The following is a 26,268-nucleotide window of genomic DNA, read 5'->3' as shown; positions in this document are numbered from 1 at the left end:
CATGTGTATTTTTACTATTTTATCCCAAAGATCTTTTTGCTGTTTGTTCTACATCTTAATAGAAAAATAAAAGTGAATGTTTCTCACTGGCTGTTGCTTCAGATCAGGGACGTGTAACTGCTTCAAATAGATCTCACTTTTTATTGCAGTATGATAATTTCATGTAAATCTTATCCCAGGAAATTACCTTATTTTTAAATATTGATCAAATGCAATTTAATTTTAAGCTTTATATTTTAACTACCTATGATTCTTCTATTGTTTTTATATGATAATATTTATCAAAAAGTAGTCTTTTAAAACGACCTATCTAAACCTATTCAATACACTTGTTATAGGGGATGTAGTGCATCACAGACCACCTAGCACTATGCGGGGAATTCAATTAGTTACTGTAAATTTTTCCACATAAAAAACCCTTGTTCGCAATTTTTTGCCCAATTTTTTGGGGGCAATTCAATTAATGCCTGTTTCCCTTCCCATGCAAAAAAATAAAAAAAATACTTGGATCCAGTATAAAGACCTTATTCAGTAAGGATTGCAAAGTTTGCAAATCACAATCTGACCGATTACTAAATGACTGCACATGCACAGCGTTCGCATTGCGCACGGATGAGTGATAATAGCGAAAGAAAATGCATACACATCGTGATCGCAATGCAGACGCTGTTTGACAGGAAGCTGGCATTTCTGGCCGGGAACCTGCCATTTTCTGGGTGTGTCTGAAAAAACGCAGGCGTGCCCAGGTGTTTTTAAGGAGGGTGCCTGATGTCAGCGATGACCACTTCCAGCCTCTAGTTTCGCATTAATTGTGGATGAACTTGCCTGGCGCAGATAAAAAAAATCTTTGATGTTCCGGGAATTGCGTATAGTTTTGCGATCAGCCTGCATATTGCGATGCATTTGCAATTTCTGCAATGGGCGTTTTTGCTCTATTTCTGGGCAGCAACTATTTGATCGCAGCAACTGCTTTGTAGCAGAAACTGCAATCCTTACTGAATGAGGTTCTAAGGTCCAAGATCCATGTATTTTCGCAATCTCTGTCCCTTAAAAACAACACAAAATCCCTGATGGTGTCTACTATCTGGGATAATTGAATTACCCCCGGGGATTATTTAGTGGCGGTAATTTGCCATGGCTAATTGAATTCCTCCTTATATGTGATAAATTCATCCACTCCACAGCAAAAGGTCTCTTTAGCTTAGCTTAGCAGGGTCATTTCCATTGGACATTAGTGTACTCCCCACATTCTCACGCCCACCCGCACTGCTCCCGTGAGACCAGGACATTTATAATTTTCGCAAAATAATGTTATTACAGTTTTCCTCCAAATGTGTTTTTCTCTTCTCTTTCTTCTTACAGCGTACTTCCACCCCACTCTGTGCTATTCCTGTAGTGCATTGATTGCACAACCTACGCAGTGCACCCCAGATGGCTGCCTCGGATGGTTCCTCCATGGGCAGGGTGTGTTTCATTTGGATCTTTCCATGCAGGGTATAGCATACTCCTACACACGTGTCAGTTTTCCCATACATGCATTTGGCCCTTGTATGGCTCATCTCACACAGTGTAACCTTTGTAGTGCACCCAACATAGCCTCTTTATCTGGTGCGCTTGTGGATGGAATTAAAAATACATGGACCTGATGGTTTTGTTGAAACCCTACTCTGCACTTTAGGACTCTGCAATCTCCCCATTGTGTGTTATCTCTTCTAGGGGTAGACTATTCCACTCTGAGTAATCCTACGTTGTGCACCCAAGATGGCTGCCGCACCTGGTACCTTGTGAGGGTTGAATACACAACCCTTGGAAGTTATTACCCAAAATGCCTACACCAATCATGCATTATGCTTTCTGTGTGCTTAAGGTTTTCTTTTATATCTGTGTGGTTTATCTATTGCTGTATTACTTAAATCTTCTGTATTATGGGGGTAATTCCAAGTTGATCGCAGCAGGAATATTGTTAGCAATTGGGCAAAACCATGGGGGTCATTCCGAGTTATTAGCGCGTTGCCGATTTTCGTTATACTGCGATTAGTCGCTTACTGCGCATGCGCAAGGTTCGCAGAGCGCATGCGCTTAGTTATTTTACACAAAAGTTAGGTATTTTACTCACGGCATAATGAGGATTTTTCATCGTTCTGGTGATCATAGTGTGATTGACAGGAAGTGGGTGTTTCTGGGCGGAAACTGGACGTTTTATGGGAGTGTGCGAAAAAACGCTGGCGTTTCTGGGAAAAACGCAGGAGTGTCTGAAGAAACGGGGGAGTGTCTGGCCGAACGCTGGGTGTGTTTGTGACGTCAAACCAGGAACGAAACTGACTGAACTGATCGCAATGTAGGAGTAAGTCTCGAGCTACTCAGAAACGGCTAAGAATTTTCTATTCGCAATTCTGCTAATCTTTCGTTCGCAATTCTGCTAAGCTAAGATACACTCCCAGAGGGCGGCGGCTTAGCGTGTGCAATGCTGCTAAAAGCAGCTAGCGAGCGAACAACTTGGAATGAGGGCCCATGTGCACTGCAGGGGAGGCAGATTTAACATGGGCAGAGAGAGTTAGATTTGGGTGGGGTGTGTTCAATCTGCAATCTAATTTGCAGTGTAAAAATAAAGCAGCCAGTATTTACCCTGCACAGAAATAAAATAACCCACCCAAATCTAACTCTTTCTGCACGTTATATCTGCCTCCCCTGCAGTGCACATGGTTTTGCCCAACTGCTAACAAAATTCCTGCTGCGATCAACTTGGAATTGCCCCCTATGTGCATTGTTTTTGATGTCTGTAATTCGCCTTGAGTCTTGTTGGAGAAAGAGCGCTATATAAATACAATTATTGATTATTATTATTATTATTTAAAATGTTGCTAATACATAATTGGTATAACTTTTATGACTAATTACTTCACATGAGTGCTATCACTCTTACCCTTCATGGATTCATTTTGTGACTATGAACCTGATTCAGATGTTGTAGGAGGTGCTGTCACTGCTGCTTACATGGAAGCAGCAGCGATAGCACTAATATAGTAATGCAGCTGGTGTCGTCACACCTCCTGCATGTATCACTGATCTGTGCTAAGTCCTAGGATGCAGTATTGTATCTTCTCTTGACACCATCTGTCATCTGCGTAACCCATGCGGTCAGGGCAAGCCAGACGCTGCAGGATCTACCAAGAAACTAGGAAATCTCTGTCCTCTGACAGAGTTCCTTTCCTCATCCCTCCAGGCCGCAACAGCGGCGACATGCCTCTGTTTTGAGAAACGGAGGTCGCCGCCGTCCCCTCTTTGCCCCCAAACGGCATCAGACTATCAGTCACTGATAGTCTGATCAGGGCTGAAACTAGGACTTCTGGCACCCGGGGCAAGGCAGCAATTTAGCACGTGCCCCTACCTCCTCCAAAAAAACGAAACAAAAACTTCAGAGAGTGATAGAGGGGATGAGAGAAAGAAGGGGAGAGAGGATGGCAAGATAGAGTAGGGGGAGAAAAGAGAGAGAGAGAGAGAGAGAGAAAATGGAAAGATAGAGGAGAGAAGAGAAAGAGAGGGGGAGTGCATGTATGTGTGTGTATGTGTATCAGCATGTAATGGGGGGGGGGGGTGTACCTTAACATGGTATACTCTTGTCTTGCTTCTGTGCTTGGGGGTAAAGCTGGAGACTTGGCTTTCCAGGAGGCTGCCCGGGTGGAAGAGGCCGCTGCTGTAGTCATGTGGTGGGTAGAGGACTGTTCCTCTATGCTTCACATTCTGCCCCTAAGCGGCTGCTCCCCTCCATCTTCATGCCCTCACATAGGGACACCTGGTACTGTTCTTGTCCTCCACCTGGGAAGAGATGGAGGAGCCTGCGCTGCCTGGGTCCAGCTGCACGTCCTTGTGAGGGGCAGCTGAACAGGTACAAGCTGGAAGGAGAGGAGGTTGGGTCGCAGCCCATGCCTGGGTATAGGGAGCCGCCAGTGGGCGCAGGATGCAGGTGCAGCGGCAAGGGAGCTGACCATCCAGGGGTTGTGGTACTTGGCGGCGCACAGTCTTGCCGCTCTGCAGCCAGGGAAGCCCGAGGCTGTGCAGCATGCGTGGCTGGCACATTTGGCTCCCAGTCAGGCGCACCGGGTGGTATTTCGGAGGGCAAGCTGGTCAAGGGAGCGGCAGGTGGAAGGAGGTCTCAGTGCCTCCCAGTTCCGGCACCCGGGTCACGTGCCCCCCTCACTCTCCCCTAGTTGCGGCCATAGTCTGATGCTGTAGTGCGACCAACATCACAGATCCTTATTGCACATGCACAGTAAGGGTCCGGCGCATGCACAAAGTAGCGAACTTCGGTACTGTGCGATATGCGCCGCAACCCCATCAGGACATGAATAAGGTCCTATGTGCTAAATTTATTAATCAGCGAATTGTAATTCCCATAGGTTTTGTGGCTGTTTTGCGGCAGAGTTTTTCAATCTGCTGTTTTACTCTAGACCAAAACACAGCAAAAAGGCAGAGAAAGCACACTTCAGAATACACACACACTTCACACGTTCGACCTTTGCCGGGAGTCCTCAGTGGTAAGCCGCAGGGAAGGTTAGGTTTAGGCTGCGGGGGGAGGATTAGGGCTAGGCTGCGGGAAGGGAGAGTTAGGGTTAGGCAGCAGGGTTAGGCACCCCAGGGGAGTGTTAGGCATCGGGGGAAGGGAGGATTAGAATACACACTCCCAGGGGCATGGCTTGGCACCGGAGTAGAGCAGTTGCAGCTTCCACCAGCTCCTGCTTCTGAGCCCTCTAAACACCCTCCTAACCTGCCTTACCCTAGTCATACACCCCACTCTCCTTCTTTACCTCCCTCCCCTGACCCCCTGCCTCCGTCCGAGCAGTGCCGCGGAATCGGGGAGCGCCGTGGAGGCTACAGCGGGTTGTGGCCTGCTCGTCATCCAAAAGCCGGGGCCTCGATTTTGGAGCCATCCCGCCGGACTTCCGGAAACTCCATGCTGACGGAGATTTACCTTGCTCTGGATTCACCCGCGCTCTCCGGCCATACCACCGCACTTGGAGAGCCCCACTGATGCTCATCTTATACCCGCGGCCCGGCTGGGAGCGCCCGGAGCTATCTCGTTGAAGCTTGGGGCTGACCGGTGGCCATCTTGTCCCTGCATGCCGCTCCCTGGAGAGTGCGAGCCCTACACTGCTGGTGCACAAACAGCCCAGTAAGGAGATCTCCCCTACCTCTATTTGACCCTCCCTGTACTGCTGGCAGCCGGAGACCACACACACTTGTGGGGCTGCCTGAGTCACGTCGGCAGACAGTCGCCCTGCTCCTGTGCCTTCAGCCAGGGCTTCCATTTCCCCCTCTACAGGTCCTGTGTCATTCCTGATATAGGTTATACAGGGCACCTGTATATGAATAACATTACTCCTGCATACTATTGATTCTGTGCTACTGCTGCTGCTGGAATTCTATTTGCCCTGCGCAGGTTTTCATCACTGTCACACTGCCAGTCACTGACTCACTCAGCCTGCTGGATCATTCTATTTCACGGAGTCCATCACTATCCTGTGTACCTGTTGGAATTGATAGTTTACTCTACATTTACCCTGTATACACCACGTGCTGGACTTTTATACCAGGGGCACATCCCGACTTGGTTTATAACCCACTGAAACCCTCTGCAGGTTCTCTGAGTCGACTCTACCTCCCCCTATACCTGAGGCTGCTCTATACCCTGCCACACCCCCCCATTATGTTTATGTTGATCGAGATGTGGCGAAACGACGGCTAGGATACTTCATATGTGAGACCCGTCGCACTCTTTAAACCTTGTACTCTCTGCATACTCCTATTACTGTCACCTCATTGTCTCAGCTTGTCTGCATGGAAAAGTTGCTCATACCCTCGTCAATGACGTCCACAGGAGCTGAATTACCATCTAGAGACGATACCCCCTGTGGAAATTCAGATCGCTCGACCTCACGTTCTGCCTCTCAACGCTCACGCAAATTTAGACCGCTTGTCAAACAACCAAAAATGAAGTATAAAGATCTAGTGGCGGTCTTGGGGCCCCTTTTGGATGAGAAACTGGCTAGTATTAAAGAAGCCATTGAATCCACTTTGACCCAGCTCAACCAATACTCTGGACGCCTCGGTGAAGCTGAACAGCAGATATCGTCTCTGGAAGATGACCTAACAACAGCTAAGTGTACTATACATACCCAACAGCTGGAGATATCCGGTCTCTCAGAGAAAGTTGACGACCTTGAAATACACAGCCTTCGTAACACTTGAGGGTCATCGGGTTCCCGGAAACGATTAAAGGTCACGAACTTATGGATCTCCTTTCGTCGGGCATTCCAGAATTATTGGGTATGGATCTGAAGGGGATCCCGCTTCTTATTGAGAGAGCCCATCGGGTCGGGCCTGATCAAAAAAATTCTGCTGGACGTCCTCGTCCTGTCATAATGAGGATCCTGAACTATGCTGATAAGATAAAACTTCTTGGCCATTATCGCAGAACTGCCAGTCTGTCTTTTAATGGTGACCGCCTTCTCATCTTCCAGGACTTTTCTGCCCTCGTAGCCACTAAACACAGAGAGTTTGCTCCTGTTTGCAAACACCTCTTTGATTCCAAGGTTAAATTTTTGTTACTCTACCCAGCCTGCCTCCGGGTATTCGAGGATGGCAAACTGCTATTCTTTGATGATCCTGAAGAGGCAAAGCTGCATTTCTCTCAATCTGACACCTGATTATTGACTTTCCTTACCTGTTTGTAGTCCATTTTTGTCCTAGATGTGCATTTGGGTCTAGCATGTCGAGTGCTATATCTATGATATATGCCCACTCCTAGTCTGTCTTCTGTATATTTACTATCTTTGTTGTCTTTTTTGTTGTCTATGTTGTTCTTCTGTTTTTTAGGTTATGTCTGCCTTGGCCAAGGCCCCCTTTCCCTCCTGTGGTGTCCTTCCCCCGCTCGCTGGGACAGGGAGGGACCCTATCTCACCTCACTCATGTTTACTTTAACATTTCCATCTGTGGGGATAAGCTAGTATAGAGTCTACTGCGTCCCCGCAATTTCATGTAGATGGAGACTCACATGATAGCTCACTCTGTATTGTCTCTTGGAACGTAGAGGGGCTTAATCACCCAGTTAAGGTAAAGAAAGTAACATCTCACTTGAAACGCATGGCTCCTCATATTGTGTTTCTTCAGGAGACACATTGGTTAGAAGATCCTAGAAATTCCCTGCAAGCCCCTTGGATTGAAGAATGTATCTGAGCCCCATATCGCTCTAAATCCAGATTCGTAGCTATCCTCTTTCACTCTTCCCTACAATATTCTGCCCGTAGAAAATTTCTTGATCCTGAAGGAAGGTTTATGCTGCTAGATGTTTCCATTGACAACACTGTGTATACCTTACATAATGTTTGTGCACCTTTTTTTGCAGCTTTTCAAACAACGCTACTTACTTGGGGGGGAGGAGGGGAATTTGGTTGTCGGCGTGGACTTAAATTTGGTGGTTGACCCATCCATGGACAGATCCAGAGTAAGTACTCACACTGCTTCTTCTCTCTGTCTTTGTCTGCCCTCTTTCTGCTCTCAACTCGATTTACTTGACCCATGGCGTATTCTTCATCCTACTCAGAAGGACTTCTCTTTCTATTCTCACCCACACTCATTCCTGCATTGACTATATCTTTACCTCTACCGGCCTATTTCCTAAGGTTACCCTCGCATCAATTGCTAACATTATCATTTCTGATCATGCCCCTATATCTTTGCATATCCAATTAACGTTGCCACATCACTCTTCCCCATGCTGGCACTTTCCTGCATATTTACGCCACTCCACTGACTTCCTTCTACATCTCAAACAATCCTGGCTTAACTATACCATAGATAACAATGACCATAGTTCAGATCCACCACTGTTTTGGGGTGCTGCTAAGGCGGTACTTAGGGAACATGTTATGTCCTACACTCACTCCAAAAGGAAAAAATTCACCTCACAACTGCGGACACTGATTGCAGTGCTCTCCTCGTCCTATAGACTATATAAACTACACGACACCCAAGGATGCATATCTTTCAGCCAAGCTCATTTATGACACTTTCCTCACTGAACGAGCTCAACTATCTTATGATTACCAGCGGAACAGGTTTCATAGGTGGGGCAATAAATCGGGCAAGTTATTAGCTAATCTGATTAAAGGTCCCAGGTCCCGTACTTGGGTGGATGCCATTAATGTTTCAGGGAACATAATTTCGAATCCCGAAGTTATTTGCACCGAATTTATGCGATTCTATCACTCCCTCTATACTGAGGGCCCGGATAATGCTGATGCTAGCCGTTCCTTTCTTGAGGATGCTATCCCAGGACGAAAGGGACCTCCTAGAGAGCCCGATCACAGCTGAGGAAATTACTGAAACTATCAAAAACTTGGCGAATAATAAGAGCCCCGGCCCTGATGGCTTTGGTGTGGAATTTTATAAGATGCTGCGAGATGATTTAGCTCCTACCCTTGCATCCCTCTATAATCATAGTCTCACCTCCAAACAGACCCCGATTAGGTTTAATGAAGCTAAGATAATTGTCTTGGCGAAACCTGGTAAAGACCCTTCCCTGCCTAGCTTTTACAGGCCGATATCCCTCCTTTATCAGGATTTCAAAATTCTGACCAAACTAATGGCTAACCGCCTACAACCGTGTCTCTCTCGCATTATCTCACCTGCACAGTTGGGATTCATTAAACATAGACAATCGGTACGTGGCATTAGAGTGGCTTTGGCTGCTTTCACCTACTCTCGCACTCACAACCTTATGAACAACATTCTCATAAATCTGGACGCTGAAAAGGTCTTTGACAAGATTGCATGGTCTCATCTTGACAGAGTCCTACATTATCAATGTTTCGGAGATAAATTCTGCAACCTTGTCACTTCCCTATATACTGACCATTCTGCGCAGGTGCTGGTTAACAATATAGCCTCGGCTCCCTTTACTGTGGAAAGAGGGACTAGACAGGGATGCCCTTTATCCCCCCTTCTCTTCAACCTAGCTTTAGAGCCCTTTTTGCGTTAAATTACTAATCTGTCTGTTTTTCGAGGTGTATTAATAGACACCCAGGAATTAAAAATCATAGCGTTTGCGGATGACATTATAAGACGCTATAACGCGCTTCTCTTCCTTTGCTGGCTTTTCCATTAATTACGATAAATCAGAAGCCCTTGATATATTCCGTAAAGCCACTTTAGGGTGGGACACCCCTTTTCCATTTCGATGGGCTTCTAGCGTATCTTGGGGTCTTCTCACCTTCTGATCCTTCCCTTCTCTATTCCTACAACGTCCACCCTGTTCTCACGAAAATTCATACTGAACTTTGTCTTTGGTGAAATTTACCGATCAATCTCCTAGGTCGCTGCAACCTTATTAAGATGGCCAGTTTCCCGAAATTGCTCTATGTCCTCCAGATGGTCCCTATTATGCTTACAAAATCCGATATTACCCTCCTTAACTCGCACATCTCTAAATTCATATGGTCTAATAAACGGCCTAGAATTAGCTTTCTTAAATTGTCCCAGACAGTGCAGAATGGAGGGATGAATCTGCCGGACATAGAGTGATATAATAGGGCGTTTCTCCTCTGCTTTGCCATGGACTGGCTCCGAGACACGAATGTCTTCGCTGACTCTACATTGGACTCCCACCTTTGTGCTCCTCTATCCCTTAGCTTTATTCTACATGCCAACAATGCTACACTGAAATTGTCTCGCCTTGATAATCTACTCCTGACGTCCACAATCAAAGCATGCCTTATGTCTAGGAAATCATTGAGTCTATACTACTCTCATTCCCCATTCCTCCCTTTTACTGGCAATTCGAATTTTCAAAATGGACAGGCTTCCTTTCCCTTCACTATTTGGCGCTCTGCAGGAATTATACATATTCGCGATCTCCTGAACCCCCTTCATAAACCACTCACTTTTGCTGAAGCCTAACCAAATATAACATTAGCCCCCTTCACGGATTTTACTATTTCCAAGCCTCTCACTACGTATAATCTGTTCTGTCAAATTTACATAAATCTGACTTTCTTAACCCTTTAGACACTCTTTTACATTCCGGCACATATTCTATCTCCACCATCTATGCCCGCATCCGCACAGAGATTTCTCTATCGTCCTAAGTGGATGCTGGGGTTCCTGAAAGGACCATGGGGAATAGCGGCTCCGCAGGAGACAGGGCACAAAAAAGTAAAGCTTTTACCAGATCAGGTGGTGTGCACTGGCTCCTCCCCCTATGACCCTCCTCCAGACTCCAGTTAGATTTTGTGCCCGAACGAGAAGGGTGCAATCTAGGTGGCTCTCCTAAAGAGCTGCTTAGAGAAAGTTTAGCTTAGGTTTTTTTACTTTACAGTGAGTCCTGCTGGCAACAGGATCACTGCAACGAGGGACTTAGGGGAGAAGTAGTGAACTCACCTGCGTGCAGAGTGGATTTGCTGCTTGGCTACTGGACACTAGCTCCAGAGGGACGATCACAGGTACAGCCTGGATGGTCACCGGAGCCGCGCCGCCGGCCCCCTTGCAGACGCTGAAGAGAGAAGAGGTCCAAAATCGGCGGCTGAAGACTCCTGAGTCTTCATAAAGGTAGCGCACAGCACTGCAGCTGTGCGCCATTTTCCTCTCAGCACACTTCACACAACAGTCACTGAGGGTGCAGAGCGCTGGGGGGGGCGCTCTGAGAGGCAAATAAAAACCTTATTAGAGGCAAAAAATACCTCACATATAGCCCACAGAGGCTATATGGAGATATTTAACCCCTGCCTAACTTCAAAAATAGCGGGAGACGAGCCCGCCGAAAAAGGGGCGGGGCCTATCTCCTCAGCACACAGCGCCATTTTCTCTCACAGAAAAGCTGGAGAGAAGGCTCCCAGGCTCTCCCCTGCACTGCACTACAGAAACAGGGTTAAAACAGAGAGGGGGGGCACTGATTTTGGCGATATTGTATATATATAAAAGATGCTATAAGGGAGAAACACTTATATAAGGTTGTCCCTATAAAATTATAGCGTTTTTGGTGTGTGCTGGCAGACTCTCCCTCTGTCTCCCCAAAGGGCTAGTGGGTCCTGTCCTCTGTCAGAGCATTCCCGGTGTGTGTGCTGTGTGTCGGTACGTGTGTGTCGACATGTATGAGGACGATGTTGGTGAGGAGGCGGAGAAATTGCCTGTAATGGTGATGTCACTCTCTAGGGAGTCGACACCGGAATGGATGGCTTATTTAGAGAATTACGTGAGAATGTCAACACGCTGCAAGGTCGGTTGACGACATGAGACGGCCGACAATCTATTAGGACCGGTCCAGGCGTCTCAGAAACACCGTCAGGGGTTTTAAAAAACGCCCATTTACCTCAGTCGGTCGACACAGACACAGACACGGACACTGAATACAGTGTCGACGGTGAATAAACAAACGTATTTCTCATTAGGGCCACACGTTAAGGGCAATGAAGGAGGTGTTACGTGTTTCTGATACTACAAGTACCACAAGAAAGGGTATTATGTGGGAGTGAAAAAACTACCTGTAGTTTTTCCTGAATCAGATAAAATAAAATGAAGTGTGTGATGATGCGTAGGGTTACCCCGATAGCAAATATTGGCGTTATACCCTTTCCCGCCAGAAATTAGGGTACGTTGGGAAACACCCCTTAGGGTGATAAGGCGCTCACACGCTTATCAAGTGGCGTTACCGTCTCCAGATACGGCCGCCCTCAAGGAGCCAGCTGATAGGAAGCTGGAAAAATATCCTAAAAAGTATATACACACATACGGTGGTTATACTGCGACCAGCGATCGCCATCAGCCTGGAGATGCAGTGCTGGGTTGGCTTGGTCGGATTCCCTGACTGAAAATATTTTATTCATGTAGAGCATTTAATAGGATGCATTCTATATATATGTATGTGAGATGCACAGAGGGATATTTGCTCTCTGGCATCAAGATAAGTGCGTTGTCCATATCTCCCAGAAGATGTCAGGGACACGACAGTGGTCAGGTGATACAGATCCCATACGGCAGATGGAAGTATTGCTGTATAAAGGGAAGGAGTTATTTGGGGGTCGGTCCATCGGACCTGGGGACCACAGCAACAGCTGGGAAATCCAACCTTTTTTACCCCAAGTTACATCTCAGCTAAAAAAGACACCGTCTTTTCAGCCTCAATCTTTCCTTTCCCATGAGGGCATGCAGGCAAAAGGCCAGTCATATCTGCCCAGACATAGAGGTAAGGGAAGTAGACTGCAGCAGGCAGCCCCTTCCCAGGAAAAGAAGCCCTCCACCGCGTCTGCCAAGTCCTCAGCATGACGCTGGGGCCGTGCAAGCGGACTCAAGGTGGGGGGGTAGTCTCAAGAGTCTCAGGGCGCAGTGGGATCACTCGCAAGTTGACCCCTAGATCGTACGAGTATTATCCCAGGGGTAAAGATTGGAGAGTCGAGACATCTTCTCCTCGCAGGTTCCTGAAGTCTGCTTTACCAACGGCTCCCTCCGACAGGGAGGCAGCATTGGAAACAATTCACAAGCTGTATATCCAGCAGGTGATAATCAAAGTACCCCTCCTACGACAAGGAAAAGGGTATTATTTTTCCACACTATATTGTGGTACTGAAGCCAGACGGCTTGGTGACACATAGTCTAAATCTAAAATGTTTTGAACACTTACATAAAAGGTTCAAATCGAGATAAAGTCACTCAGAGCAGTGATAGCGAACCGGAAAAAAGGGGACTATATGGTGTCCCTGGACATCAAGGATTACCTCCATGTCCAAATTTTGTCCTTCTCATCAAGGGTACCTCTGGTTCGTGGTACAGAACTGTCAATATCAGTTTCAGACGATGCCGTTTGAATTATCCACGGCACCCCGGGCCTTTTTACCAAGGTAATGGCCGAAAAGATGTTTCTTCAAAGAAAAAAGGCATCTAAATTATCCCTTACTTGCACGACCTAAAAAGGGCAAGTTCCAGAGAACAGTTGGAGGTCGGAAGAGCACTATCTAAAGTAGTTCTTCGACGGCACGACTGGATTCTAAATATTCCAAGAATCGCAGCTGTTTTCCGACGATACGTCTGCTGTTCCTAGGGATGATTCTGGACACGGTTCAGAAAAAGGTTTTTCTTCCCGAGGAAAAAGCCAAGGAGTTATCCGACCTGTCAGGAACCTCCTAAAACCAGGAAAGGTGTCTGTACATCAATGCACAAGAGTCCTGGGAAAAATGGTGGCTTTTTACGAAGCAATTCCATTCGGCAGATTCCATGCAAGAATTTTCCAAAGGGATCTGTTGGACAAATGGTCAGGGTCGCATCCTCAGATGCACCTGCGAATAACCCTGTCGCCAAGGACAAGGGTATATCTTCTGTGGTGGTTGCAAAAGGCTCATCTATTGGAGGGCCGCAGATTCGGCATACAGGATTTGATCCTGGTGACCACGGACGCCAGCCTGAGAGGTTGGGGAGCAGTCACACAAGGAAGAAACTTCCAGGGGGTATGGACGAACCTGGAAAAGTCTCTTCACATAAACATTCTGGTACTAAGAGCAATCTAAAATGCTCTAAGCCAGGCGGAACCACTCCTGCAAGGAAAACCGGTGTTGATTCAGTCGGACAACATCACGGCGGTCGCCCATGTAAACAGACAGGGCGGCACAAGAAGCAGGAGTGCAATGGCAGAAGCTGCCAAGATTCTTCGCTGGGCGGAGAATCACGTAATAGCACTGTCAGCAGTGTTCTTCCCGGGCGTGTACAACTGGGAAGCAGATTTCCTCAGCAGACACGATATTCACCCGGGAGAGGGGGGTCTTCATCCAGAAGTCTTCCACATGCTAATAAACTGTTGGGAAAGACCAATGGTAGACATGATGGCGTCTCGCCTCAACAAGAAACTGGACAAGTATTGCGCCAGGTCAAGAGATCCACAGGCAATAGCTGTGGACGCACTGGTAACACCTTGGGTGTACAAATCAGTATATGTGTTCCTCCTCTGCCTCTCATACCAAAGGTATTGAAGATTATACGGTGAGGAGGAGTAAGAACAATACTAGTGGCTCCGGATTGGCCAAGAAGGACTTGGTACCCGGAACTTCAAGAGTTGGTCACGGACGACCCGTGCCCTCTACTTCTGAGAAGGGACCTGCTACAACAGGGTCCCTGTCTCTTTCAAGACTTACCGCGGCTGCGTTTGACGGCATGGCGGTTGAACGCCAGATCCTAAAAGGGAAAGGCATTCCAGAAGAAGTCATTCCTACCTTGATTAAGGCAAGGAAGGAAGTCACCGCGAAACATTATCACCGCATTTGGCGAAAATATGTCGCGTGGTGCGAGGATCGGAGTGTTCCGACGGAGGAATTTCAACTGGGTCGTTTCCTACATTTCCTACAATCAGGATTGTCTATGGGTCTCAAATTGAGATCTATTAAGGTTCAAATTTCGGCCCTGTCAATATTCTTCCAAAAAGAATTGGCCTCAGTTCCTGAGGTACAGACTTTTGTTAAAGGAGTACTGCATATACAGCCTCCTGTGGTGCCTCCGGTGGCACCGTGGGATCTAAATGTAGTTTTAGATTTCCTCAAATCCCATTGGTTTGAACCATTGAAAAAGGTGGATTTTAAATATCTCACATGGAAAGTGACTATGTTACTGGCCCTGGCTTCCGCCAGGAGAGTATCTGAATTGGCGGCTTTATCTTATAAAAGCCCTTATCTAATCTTCCATTCGGATAGGGCAGAACTGAGGACTCGTCCGCATTTTCTCCCTAAGGTGGTATCAGCGTTTCACCTGAACCAACCTATTGTGGTGCCTGCGGCCACTGGCGACTTGGAGGACTCCAAGTTGTTGGACGTTGTCAGAGCCTTAAAAATATACATTTCAAGGACGGCTGAAGTCAGAAAATCTGACTCGCTGTTGATACTATATGCACCCAACAAGTTGGGTGCCCCTGCTTCTAAGCAGACGATTGCTCGTTGGATTTGTAACACAATTCAACTTGCTCATTCTGTGGCAGGCCTGCCACAGCCTAAATCTGTTAAGGCCCATTCCACAAGGAAGGTGGGCTCATCTTGGGCGGCTGCCCGAGGGGTCTCGGCATTACAATTCTGCCGAGCAGCTACGTGGTCGGGGGAAAACACGTTTGTAAAATTCTACAAATTTGATACCCTGGCAAAAGAGGACTTGGAATTCTCTCATTCGGTGCTGCAGAGTCATCCGCACTCTCCCGCCCGTTTGGGAGCTTTGGTATAATCCCCATGGTCCTTTCAGGAACCCCAGCATCCACTTAGGACGATAGAGAAAATAAGAATTTACTTACCGATAATTCTATTTCTCGGAGTCCGTAGTGGATGCTGGGCGCCCATCCCAAGTGCGGATTATCTGCAATACTGTACATAGTTATTGTTAACAAATTCGGGTTATATTGTTAAGGAGCCATCTTTAAGAGGCTCTTTCTGTTATCATACTGTTAACTGGGTTTAGATCACAAGTTGTACGGTGTGATTGGTGTGGCTGGTATGAGTCTTACCCGGGATTCAAATTGCCTCCCTTATTGTGTACGCTCGTCCGGGCACAGTACCTAACTGGAGTCTGGAGGAGGGTCATAGGGGGAGGAGCCAGTGCACACCACCTGATCTGGTAAAAGCTTTACTTTTTTGTGCCCTGTCTCCTGCGGAGCCGCTATTCCCCATGGTCCTTTCAGGAACCCCAGCATCCACTACGGACTCCGAGAAATAGAATTATCGGTAAGTAAATTCTTATTTTTACTTGCCACCGACTTAGCTCCCCTTCAAAAATGGTCTTCCTAGATACCTTCCATGTCCCCTGAAATGGTGATGGATAGTTTTACTGCCTCTCTGAAACTTATCCCAGCAAGTATCTACCAAGATATTATGCATTGTTTCTGGCATTGCCCCCACATACAAACCTTTTGGAGTGAGATGCAGGCATATAGTTCTTCCGAGCTGGGTATACACTTTAATTGTACTGCCTCTTGGGCTCTCTTTGGACATATTCTTGACCAGCCGGCCATCCCTTCTTCGGATAAAAAACTGGTAGTGCTTCTCTCAGCCGTTGGAAGAAAATCCATTCTTCAGCAATGGATCCATGACACACCTCCTACCCTGCCGATGGCTACTTCTTGACTGCTTTTTCTATTCACTATGGACTGGTTGGAAACGTCTCTTGATAAAGAGACTCTGACCCCTGCCTTGTTTCAGTGTTGGGGGAAATGTATCCATAAATTGTCCACCAATACGAAACTGGCCATTCAATGAAGCTTTCATTGCACTACATGGTACTGCCATCAATTATTGGACAATAGACCCCCAATCTCTCTTTTATGAGTTTCCAACACCTTACGTCTCTTCCCCCTCTACCTCTTATCTTATCCTCTAGATTTTTTTATATATTCTCTCTGATCTCTCTTTAAACTCTGTCTGCTACATTCACTACTGCTTTGATGGGTTGGCGGTCCTCCAGCTTTGGCAGATATTGTTTCTATTGTTTATTGTTTCTTTTAGTTTTTTGTTTATGTTATGTTAAGCGCTCCCCACATGGGTGAACGCCTTCATATGTTTAACGATAAATCAGACCATTCACTGATTACTTCGTGTTTGCTATTATCCCTATAATGGTCCGGTTTCTAATTTCTGTATTCTGTGTTGGAAAATGGAAAATTTTAGTTTTTTAATAAGACTAGGCCTTTTGTATATTTCATGTCTCCTTGACTGCATGTCATCTTTTTCTATGTACGGCTCTGTCTTATTTCATTCTGCATCTTGCATTAATGTTTGTTCCTTACCTTAATAAAATATATATTTGAAAAAAAGAATACACACACCCTTCACATTATCGACCTCTGTCGGAAGTCCTCAGTGGTAAGCCATGGGGGTGGGGGGTGTTAGGTTTAGGCTGCGGGGGGAGGATTAGGGTTAGGCTGCGGGGAAGGGAGATTAGGGTTAGGCTGTGTGGGGAGGGGAGTTAGGTTTTGGCACCACTGGGGTGGGTTAGGGTAAGGCTGCGGGGGGAGGTTAGGGTTAAGCTGTGGGAAGGATGCCTGTGTCGGTCATATGACTGCTGGCATCTTATCCATCGACATATCGTATGTATTCAGAATCAGGCCCTGTGTTATCAACTGGAACACAGATATCCTAACGCAATCTCATGTAAGACAGAAACAACCTCCCATGGAGTAGTTACCGCTTTGATTCTGGGAGCTCCCTCTGTAGTAATCTGGCAGCTCTCCCTGTTAACAGCTTTTTCTGTTAGACTTGCAGGCCTGTCTAAATACTTTTTAGTTTCTACATTGCACTTGGTCTTCCTGAAATGACATTGCTCATCTTGACTGTGCCTGTCTGCTTCTCCTTCTGCACAATACTCACTCAGTGGTTGTTGTTCCCTTTTGTAGGTTCAATGGAATTAGCAGCACTGTTTCTCTTCCATTGACTTCATATACAATAAGGCTGCAGTCCTAGGAATGGCCATGCCTCTCTCCTCACTGTTCACACTTCTGGGGGAAATTTACTAAAGGTCTGCTTTGGTTGATTTGCCGTTTTTTGTGAAAAAGTCGTGGTTCTGCGAATTGCGAATTTAATTAATTCGCATAGAAGTATCATATCAAATGAGACTTGGAACTCCAAATTACTATCGGTACAAACATCATCCAAATAACATTGGTATCAGTGGAAATTGCACATTACTAAGAATCATCTTTGCAAAATCACCCCAGTTCACACCAAAATCACTACGAAATCTCACCTCAATGCACAAAATCAATGCGCTGTTTTTTAAGCATGGTGACGTGTGTGAACCATTTTTTTGCCTAAGTCCCAACCAAAAAAAAACCACTGAAATCACACACAAAAAAAACGCACATCAATGCACCACTTCTAAAAAGCAACCATTATAATTAAGACTAAACCAATCAGAACGCTAATAAGAGCCCACCAAGTTACTGTATCTGCAGCAAATTGAGGCATGAGTTGGTTTGTGCTAGCATGCGACTTGTGAGGCAGTCTACTAGGAGTTATTGCACATTCAAATGTGACTTATGTAGCAACTTCCCATGTGGAAGCTGCAATATTAACACAAATCGCACACGCCAGAAAGCAACATACACCATCGAAAGACAAAGACACAAGTGAAAACGCTTGTTAGTAAATGTGTGATTTTTGTTCTGGCGATTAGGAGCGATTTCTATTCTCACCTAAAATCAGTTCTTAGTAAATTTTCCCCCTTCTCTTTATGGTTCATGGTGTGCAATGACTCCCATACATCAGCGAGAAATTGCTTCAATTTCACAGCCGAGTCGGGGAACTTGGAATATTACACGTTTTAAGATCCTGATTCTCTGACCCTGGCCAAAAATGGTTGGGATGAGCAAATCGGGGATTTTTAACCTGTTTAATTTCCCCAATACCCCATTGGATCAGCGATCATCACTGGCTGCCGATCGGCGGTTCCGGAGGGTGGATCAGCAGTGCCATCGAATTGGGAAAATGGGGCCGCTGATGTATGGGAGCCTTAACTCTCTGAAATTGGCAAGCTGTGATATCAAGCTGTGATATCATTTCTGATCTCTCTGCTCTTTGGTCATGCTGGGATGTGTAGTTTCTAGTGCCTGAGGAAGCATGGAAAAGCCCCTTTCTCTACCTGAGTACTCCCAGGACCCAGCATCTCAGGACAGGTGAGTGCTCAGTCTAGTTGTTACAAAAGCAAACCTCCAGTTTTGGGGCTAGTATTTATAGCATGCCACCAATCTGAGGCTATACTTTGGATGTACTGTAAGTTACAAAGCAGTGGCACTGTGTAATAGATTGATATCAATAGTAAGGGCTCCACTCTACAATTAAAAATGTATAGGGCCTAATCCAGAGGTGGATACAACGTTTGTGGAGTTGTGCATTTTCTTTTGTACTGCTCATGTGTCTGTGTCGCACTGTGCATGCACCACAATTGGTTACAGATGGAAGTCACAGTTCAAGTCTATTAGTAGAATGAATGAATGACAGTCAGTGTACATTTATAGGAGATAATGGGGAAGGAGGGGGGGGGGGGGGGCTAGTCAAATGCAGGCATGTCGCAAGCATTTCGTGGGGATGCCACTTGCATTTACTGTGTCTGTATATGCAGTTGTAATCAATGGTGCGTCTTTGTATGAAAGTGGTGGATTTGAGATGCTGCCCGTGGACATCTCTGTCCAAATCCCAACAGTGGCAGAATTAGTATATTATCACAGTGAGTGGGAGATGTACTAAGCAGTGAAAAGAGTGGAAAAGTGAGCCAGTGGAGAAGTTGCCTATGGCAACCAATCAGCATTGAACTAACATTTATAATTTGCATACTTTAACATTATACAGAGCAGCTGATTGACTGCTATGGGCAACATCTCCACTGGCTCACTTCTCCACTGTTTTCACTGCTTAGTACATCTCCCCCTAAGGCTGCATGCAAACCTCTGAACCAGCCCCATAGTTCCATCGCTCCCAACAATTCTTCTCATACCCCTTTTCCACTAGCTCCTTAAAACATGGGTAAATGCGCGGGGGAGCGCATTTACCCGTGTTTTTCCCTAGTGTAAAAGTGTCCCCCTGCAAATTCCCGGATCAAGTGATCCGGGAATCCTACGCGGGTAGCTAGCCGGGTTGAACACGTGTTCAACCCGCTAAGCTGTCTAGTGTAGTGTGAATGGGAGCCGTGTCGAGGCGGCACGGCTCCCATTCACAGCGTATTGGAGGGCGGCGCTGGGAGATCAGTGATCTCCCAGCGCCGCCCCTGCCGCATCACTAGCAGCGTCACCAACCCGGCAATATGCCGGGTTGTGAGCGCTGTGTGAAAGGGGGCTGTAGCACGGGTCGCAGCCATGTCAGGCGACACGGCTGCGACCCGTGCTACACAGTGGAAAAGGGGTATCAGTAACATCTGGCTCAGTGTAATGATATACAGCCTAGTAACATTGGGTTCCTTCTCCATTAACCAATTTCTGTCCCTCAGAAATCACAGCTACAGCTCCATGATGGTGACCCCTAGTGGATACAAATAGGACTGTCTAGGGTGACCATGGGCACATGAGAGTCTTCATGGGCTATCCAATTAGCCGCAGTTAATTAATGGGGCTAATTGTCTCACCAGGGGCTAGCCTATTAGCCCCGATAAGCCGGCTCAAACCGCGGCTTATCAGGGATTTTGTATCACCTGCCTGTAGATAAAACATTGTGAAAAATCACAAAAAAAGTAAGTTTTTCTCTTAATGTATGAACATAGTGATAAAATAGGTGCATCTGCTTAAAAATAAAAAAGTGGTACTTGAACCACATTGTGTGGCATAAACAGATTGGCTGCCAAACTGCACTGTATAAGCAGTTCTCTAATCACATACTGTGCCTAATGTTGGTTCCTAGGATTGCTTCTCAGCAGACTGGGCTCGGAGCACTATATGAATAGTCTAGTAGCCCAGAGCTCGCTTTTGACTTGGCAGTCTTCGGTCTCTCACTGAAACCTCTACTCTACCTCCCTGATTATAGTCTTAATCAGAATATAACAAGGTTTTACTATATTAAAAATATTACTGCAATAGTTCAAATACATTGAGCCTTCACTTTTTACTTTTTTGTGCCTCATAAATTTAAAGAGAATATGGCACAGATATGGTTAACGATACAGGATTATACTATTGGGGGGGTGGAGGGCAAGGGCATAGCCACCATAGGTGTAGGGAGTGCAGCTGCCATGGGACCCAGAGCTGAGAGTAGCCTATCTTCCCTGTCAAAGACACGTGTTATATACATTATTCCCCATTAGGTGTTGCATAGAGGCACTTACAATCTTTTGCCTTGGGTTTCTACAATATATCTAGTTATGCCCCTGGATTTGCTCATTGTAATGTTGTATAAAATAAACAGGAGGGCATTATACCGAATACATAATATGAATTGGGGGCACTGTGATGTGGCATAATATGAACTGAAAACACTGCATGTCATAATATAAATTGGAGGCACTGAGTTGCATAATATATACTGGCAACAAATGTGACATAATGTATACAAGGGCACTACTACGGTTCATAAAATAAAGTACAACCAGTGCCAGATTAAGGGCCTCGTGGGCCTGGAGCTAAAATTTCCCAAGGGCCTATTGTGTGGCGCCACAGGGGGTGTGAGCAGCATGGCGGGAGGTGATATGGGTGTGTGTGACCTGTGCTGTGGGGGTGTGGTCTGTCATGGGGTGTGGCTAGCACCATGTAGGGCATAATTATCCACCAACTTTCAAGCACAACAGTCTCCCTCCCCTCTTTGCTTATATGAAGTATAAACCACCTGCTATATTACTGACCCTTGAATTAATAAAGAAAGAAATGAAAAAACTCAAAATATGGTTTATTCATAAAATGCAACCATTTTTATCTATAAACTGCTTTAACAAACATTCCAGAAAATTGCTAGTTTTCCTATAATTAACTAACTGGGACGACCTCCAAGAACCTCCAATACGGCACTACAAGGATCAGCACACCCTCCAACTCCTAATCCCATCCACGCGTCTCAGAACAGAGATACAAAAAATTGTAGTTGCTGAAATAAATTTAAAAGCCCATCACAGGTGCGTGAAAGGAAGGGATTAACCTACTGTAGACAAGAAAACAAATTCCACCAGCAGTCTAATAGGCCAGTAAAAATCTTTACATCCTATATAATAGTAAATGCAGAGATCTCAGTTAGATACATTTATAAACATATGATTAATCCACCAGCCACGCTGCTAATACACAGATACACACACATCTCCTATATATTAGCCCAGATCTGTGACTCTGTGACTTATTTCCTAACACTGGGTGGAGTCACAATGCTGGGCAGAGTCAGAGTCATAGAGTCAAAGATCTGCCCAAATATATAGGAGAGGTGGCTGGATGCAGGCCATAATCCTTTTACTTTCTGGTGAGTAGTTGATGCACCCGCCCCTCCCCCACCCTCGGCACACCTCAAGGGCGTGCAAGGGTTAAGGGTGCATAGCCCCTTGCGACGGTGTGAAGAGCACCCATAGGGTGCGATGAGTCACCTAGTATAAGATAATACACACATAATAAGAAGTTAATGGTGAGGCTGTGTGTGTGTGTGTGTGTGTGTGTGTGTGTGTGTGTGTGTGTGTGTGTGTGTGTGTGTGTGTGTGGCACTATGTGTCATACCCAGAGGTTTTGGCTTCGGTCGCCGGAGGAAAGCTACACCCACACATAACCTCACCATTAAAATCTTATTTAAGGTAAGACATGGCCCTCTCTGCTCTTGTTTGATTTTGTTGTACTGCACAACATTGCATGATCTGATGAAAAGTCCTGCGGGCCTCAAAACAGGTTGGTATTGATTTGCCAGCAGGTGGGATGCCAGCGGTCAGAATACCGACCACGGCATCCCGAAGATCTGAATCCCATCAGGGGAAGTTATGTATACTTACCTTCCCCCCCTTGCACCCTAACCCTACCTCGCCCTCCCCACAGCCTAAACCTAACTCTCCTCCTCCCGCTGCCTAACCCTAACTTTACCTGGGGGTGCCTAACCACCCTCCCAGCAGCCTAAACCTAACTCCGCCCCATCCCCGAGTGCAGCGCAACTCTAACCCTACCCTGGAGCCTAAACCTGTAAATACCCCTCCCACACAACTTACATGTCCTGGTGGCTGGTTGTTCTGGCTGTCAGGATTCCAGTCCTGGGATGGTGACCCTATTTGGGATCACCGCATAATACATCTACCCCATAATGGTTTGATTGAACAATACTTAAATTTTTTTTAACCAGTCTAACTGCTTTCAGATCGCAATACCGGGTCCCACCTGGGAATTGGAAACAGGGCCCTTCCCGGGTGGGACCCGGCATTATACACACCGCAATCCCGACCCGGCTACATGCCATGTCAGGTTGCCATCCAGGGGGCGGGGACGGAGCTGGCAGTGAGGGCGGGGGAGGAGACAGTGTTGCGAGATGACATCATCTCTGTGCTGCCTCTCCCTATGCAGTGGACGGTTACCGGGTAACCTGTTCACCGTGCGCCTGACCAGGTAATTATCCAGGAATAACCCTTCTTATAACCTGGGTTGAATTACCGGGTCAGGCGAACCGGGAATTCGTCCATGGTCCCTTTCACACTGCACAGCGACCCATGTCGACCCGGCAATATACTGGGTCGAAACCGGGTTATTTGTGTGGTGTGAAAGGGGTATATGAGTGCTGCCTATGTTCTTCAATAGAGGTAGCTGCTACGTTCCACACAGAAGATTTATATATATATATATATATATATATTTATATAAATGCAGAATAAAACCGTCACTCAGCGCTGGAAAGTTCATCGGGTGGGTGCCTTCAGTGTATGTTTTATTGCCTGCATTGAGAACGGTGCTTGCGGCACCGAAATGTCGGCCAGAAGGGCATTTTTATTTATGGATGTAATCTACTTAAAACATTTTTTCATATTCTGGAGTTCCACAGTTTCTACTGTATTATATATATATATATATATATATATATATATATATATATATATACATACATATCAATCAATTTAATACCCAGAGCCCTGAAATCAGTAAAATAACAAAAAAAATTTGGCCTATTATACAAACTGACAAGAAAATTGGTCTTCAACCTAATACACGGATAATGCCAGCGTATCGCAGAGGCAAAAATATTCGTGATTTTTTAGTTAAGACAAATGTTGAGAGTACACCAAAAAAAACTCCTATAACCACTTTTCTTAAGTCTTCCTGTCCGGGATGTTTTAAATGCTTGGGCTGCACTACATGCAGCCACATGTTGACAGGTGATTCCTTTTATCACCCCTTTACGGGGAAAAAATTTAGGATAAAACATCGTGTCACCTGCACTACCAAATTTGTAGTATATGTATTGAGCTGCCCGTGCGGTCTCCACTATGTGGGGAAAACGGACTGTATGTTCAAGGAACGGATGGCTGGACATTGTGCCTCCATCAGGGCTGCAATCTCTACTGGTCGAAGTGATCAACCTGTTGCAAGACACTTCTTGCAGGCCAAACATTCTGTTGCCGTCTTGCGACACCGAATAATTGATCATATCCCCCCATTAAAACGAGGTGGTGATCGGGCCCAACTTTTACTTAGAGCTGAGGCTAAGTGGATTTTTACATTGGACACCCTATCCCCTAAAGCAGGCATTCCCTACCACGGTCCTCAAGGCACACCAACAGTGCAGGTTTTAGTGATATCCAGGCTGCAGCACAGATGGTTAAATCAAAATAACTGAGGTGCTAATTAAGTCACCTGTGCTGAAGCCTGGATATCACTAAAACCTGCACTGTTAGTGTGCCTTGAGGACCGTGGTTGGGAATGCCTGCCCTAAAGGGTTGAATGAACAAGCGGGACTGTCAGCTTTCTTATAATTAATTAGCGATTGGTAGCTCTCTGTAGTTATGATTATTACTAGCTTTCTGTAGTGCTGATTGTAATATAACTTATTTTTCGGTAATAGTATTATTAGGTAGGTATTGGCGCATTTGTTCTGTGCATCTCTCCTATGAAATCAGTATGGGTTAAATATGCTTACTGCTACATACAATTATGTACTTTGTTTCATTTCAAGTTGATACATTTCTAGTACATAGTATCACTGATTTTCTTGTGACCTATACTGCATCTTGTGGTTAAATTGTGTGTTTTGTTTGTAATTGTTTTGTCACAGGGGTGGTGTTTTCTGTGTGCTCCGGTCCGGGTGCTCCATGACGCCGCGGCTGGCGCCTCGTAATGACGTCATCAGTTGGACGGAGTGGGACGCGACTAGCAGGAGGCGCCATGGACCATCAGACGGAGTTAAAAGGGTGAGTAACACATTGTAATTTTTTATCCTGACGAAAATGTTATAATACACATTGAAACGTTGATTGAGACTTCCAGACTTGCTTGTCTGTTTTTCTTCCTGCGCCGTGAGTGCCGCCCAATTCTGCATGCTACATTGGACACAGCGCTGCTGTAACCAGGGAGGGCACCGGCCATATCTCTTGTATCCAGAGACTTTTGGGAATTGGGAGTGCCGTGGACCTGGCAATATACATACATATATATATATATATATATATATATATATATATATAGTTATATATGCAAATATATACATATTATATTAACACATATTTATATATATATATATATATTGTAAATGCCAAATTGTTTCCTTAAAATATTTAAAATGCCCGCTCTAATATATATTGTAAACGCCTGCACCTCTTATTACCATGTGCCATGAATGTGCACTATACATAGCAAAACACTGCATCCCATAAGAGAAAACAATACACCCACACATTATCTGAGTTCCAAAGCTCATTGATGTATATATTTGTTATTAAAAGGATATGGATTCAATATATTACAATGTGCAGTATACACATAATTACATGATTACAATTTATACAGTAAGCAGTTAATACATACAGTTACAGGCCAGCATACAATACCATTATCTTTCTCATATAAATTTGTCTCTCCATATCACTCTCTCTCTCTCTCTCTGTAAAATCATGCAGGCACTCCATCATCGTCTGGGACAAAAACAGCAACTGCCTCCTGTGTGATCAACAATGTGTTATCTAGTTTTTGGGGGAGGGGACTTTCTCATTCATGATGAGTCACTAGTCCATTTGTATATGCTCCACACGTTCAGCCTTGAAGACATCCAAAGGGGCTGGCCTGAGTTTCCTGTCCATTGTACTAATAAGAGTGATTTTTAGCTTTCATACATTTGATCATAACTATTTGTTGCAATGTCCTACAACTTAATAACAAGTATCAAATGAATCTACACATTAATCTGGTTGCTTAAATACCAAATATGACTGGTGTATCTTGCTTCGTTCAAATAATACACATACATGGCATTACTTCATTATATAATTTTAAATCATGATGTCTGGTGCTTGATATTACAGGTTGAGTATCCCATATCCAAATATTCCGAAATATGGAATATTCCGAAATACAGACTTTTTTGAGTGAGAGTGAGATAGTGAAATGTTTGTTTTCTGATGGCACAATATAAACAAACTTTGTTTAATACACAAAGTTATTAAAAATATTGTATTAAATGACCTTCAGGCTGTGTGTATAAGGTGTATATGAAACATAAATGAATTGTGTGAATGTATACACACTTTGTTTAATGCACAAAGTTATTAAAAATATTGGCTAAAATTACCTTCAGGCTGTGTGTATAAGGTGTATATGAACCATAAATGCATTCTGTGCTTAGACTT

The 26,268-nt window shown here is 45.3% G+C and overlaps 1 long non-coding RNA gene across 1 annotated transcript; it reads left to right on the top strand.

The window, feature by feature from the left end:
• Positions 1-1,385: 1,385 nt before the first annotated feature.
• Positions 1,386-26,021, top strand: LOC135057727 (uncharacterized). The gene is made up of 3 exons (XR_010244326.1): positions 1,386-1,464; positions 24,702-24,837; positions 25,543-26,021. It is a non-coding gene; the product is annotated as an uncharacterized LOC135057727 (long non-coding RNA).
• The last annotated feature ends 247 nt before the right edge of the window (positions 26,022-26,268 follow it).

This window comes from Pseudophryne corroboree, chromosome 3 (genome assembly GCF_028390025.1).
Source record: "Pseudophryne corroboree isolate aPseCor3 chromosome 3, aPseCor3.hap2, whole genome shotgun sequence".
Classification (NCBI taxonomy): domain Eukaryota; kingdom Metazoa; phylum Chordata; class Amphibia; order Anura; family Myobatrachidae; genus Pseudophryne; species Pseudophryne corroboree.
This window is presented reverse-complemented; position numbering and strand designations above follow the sequence as displayed.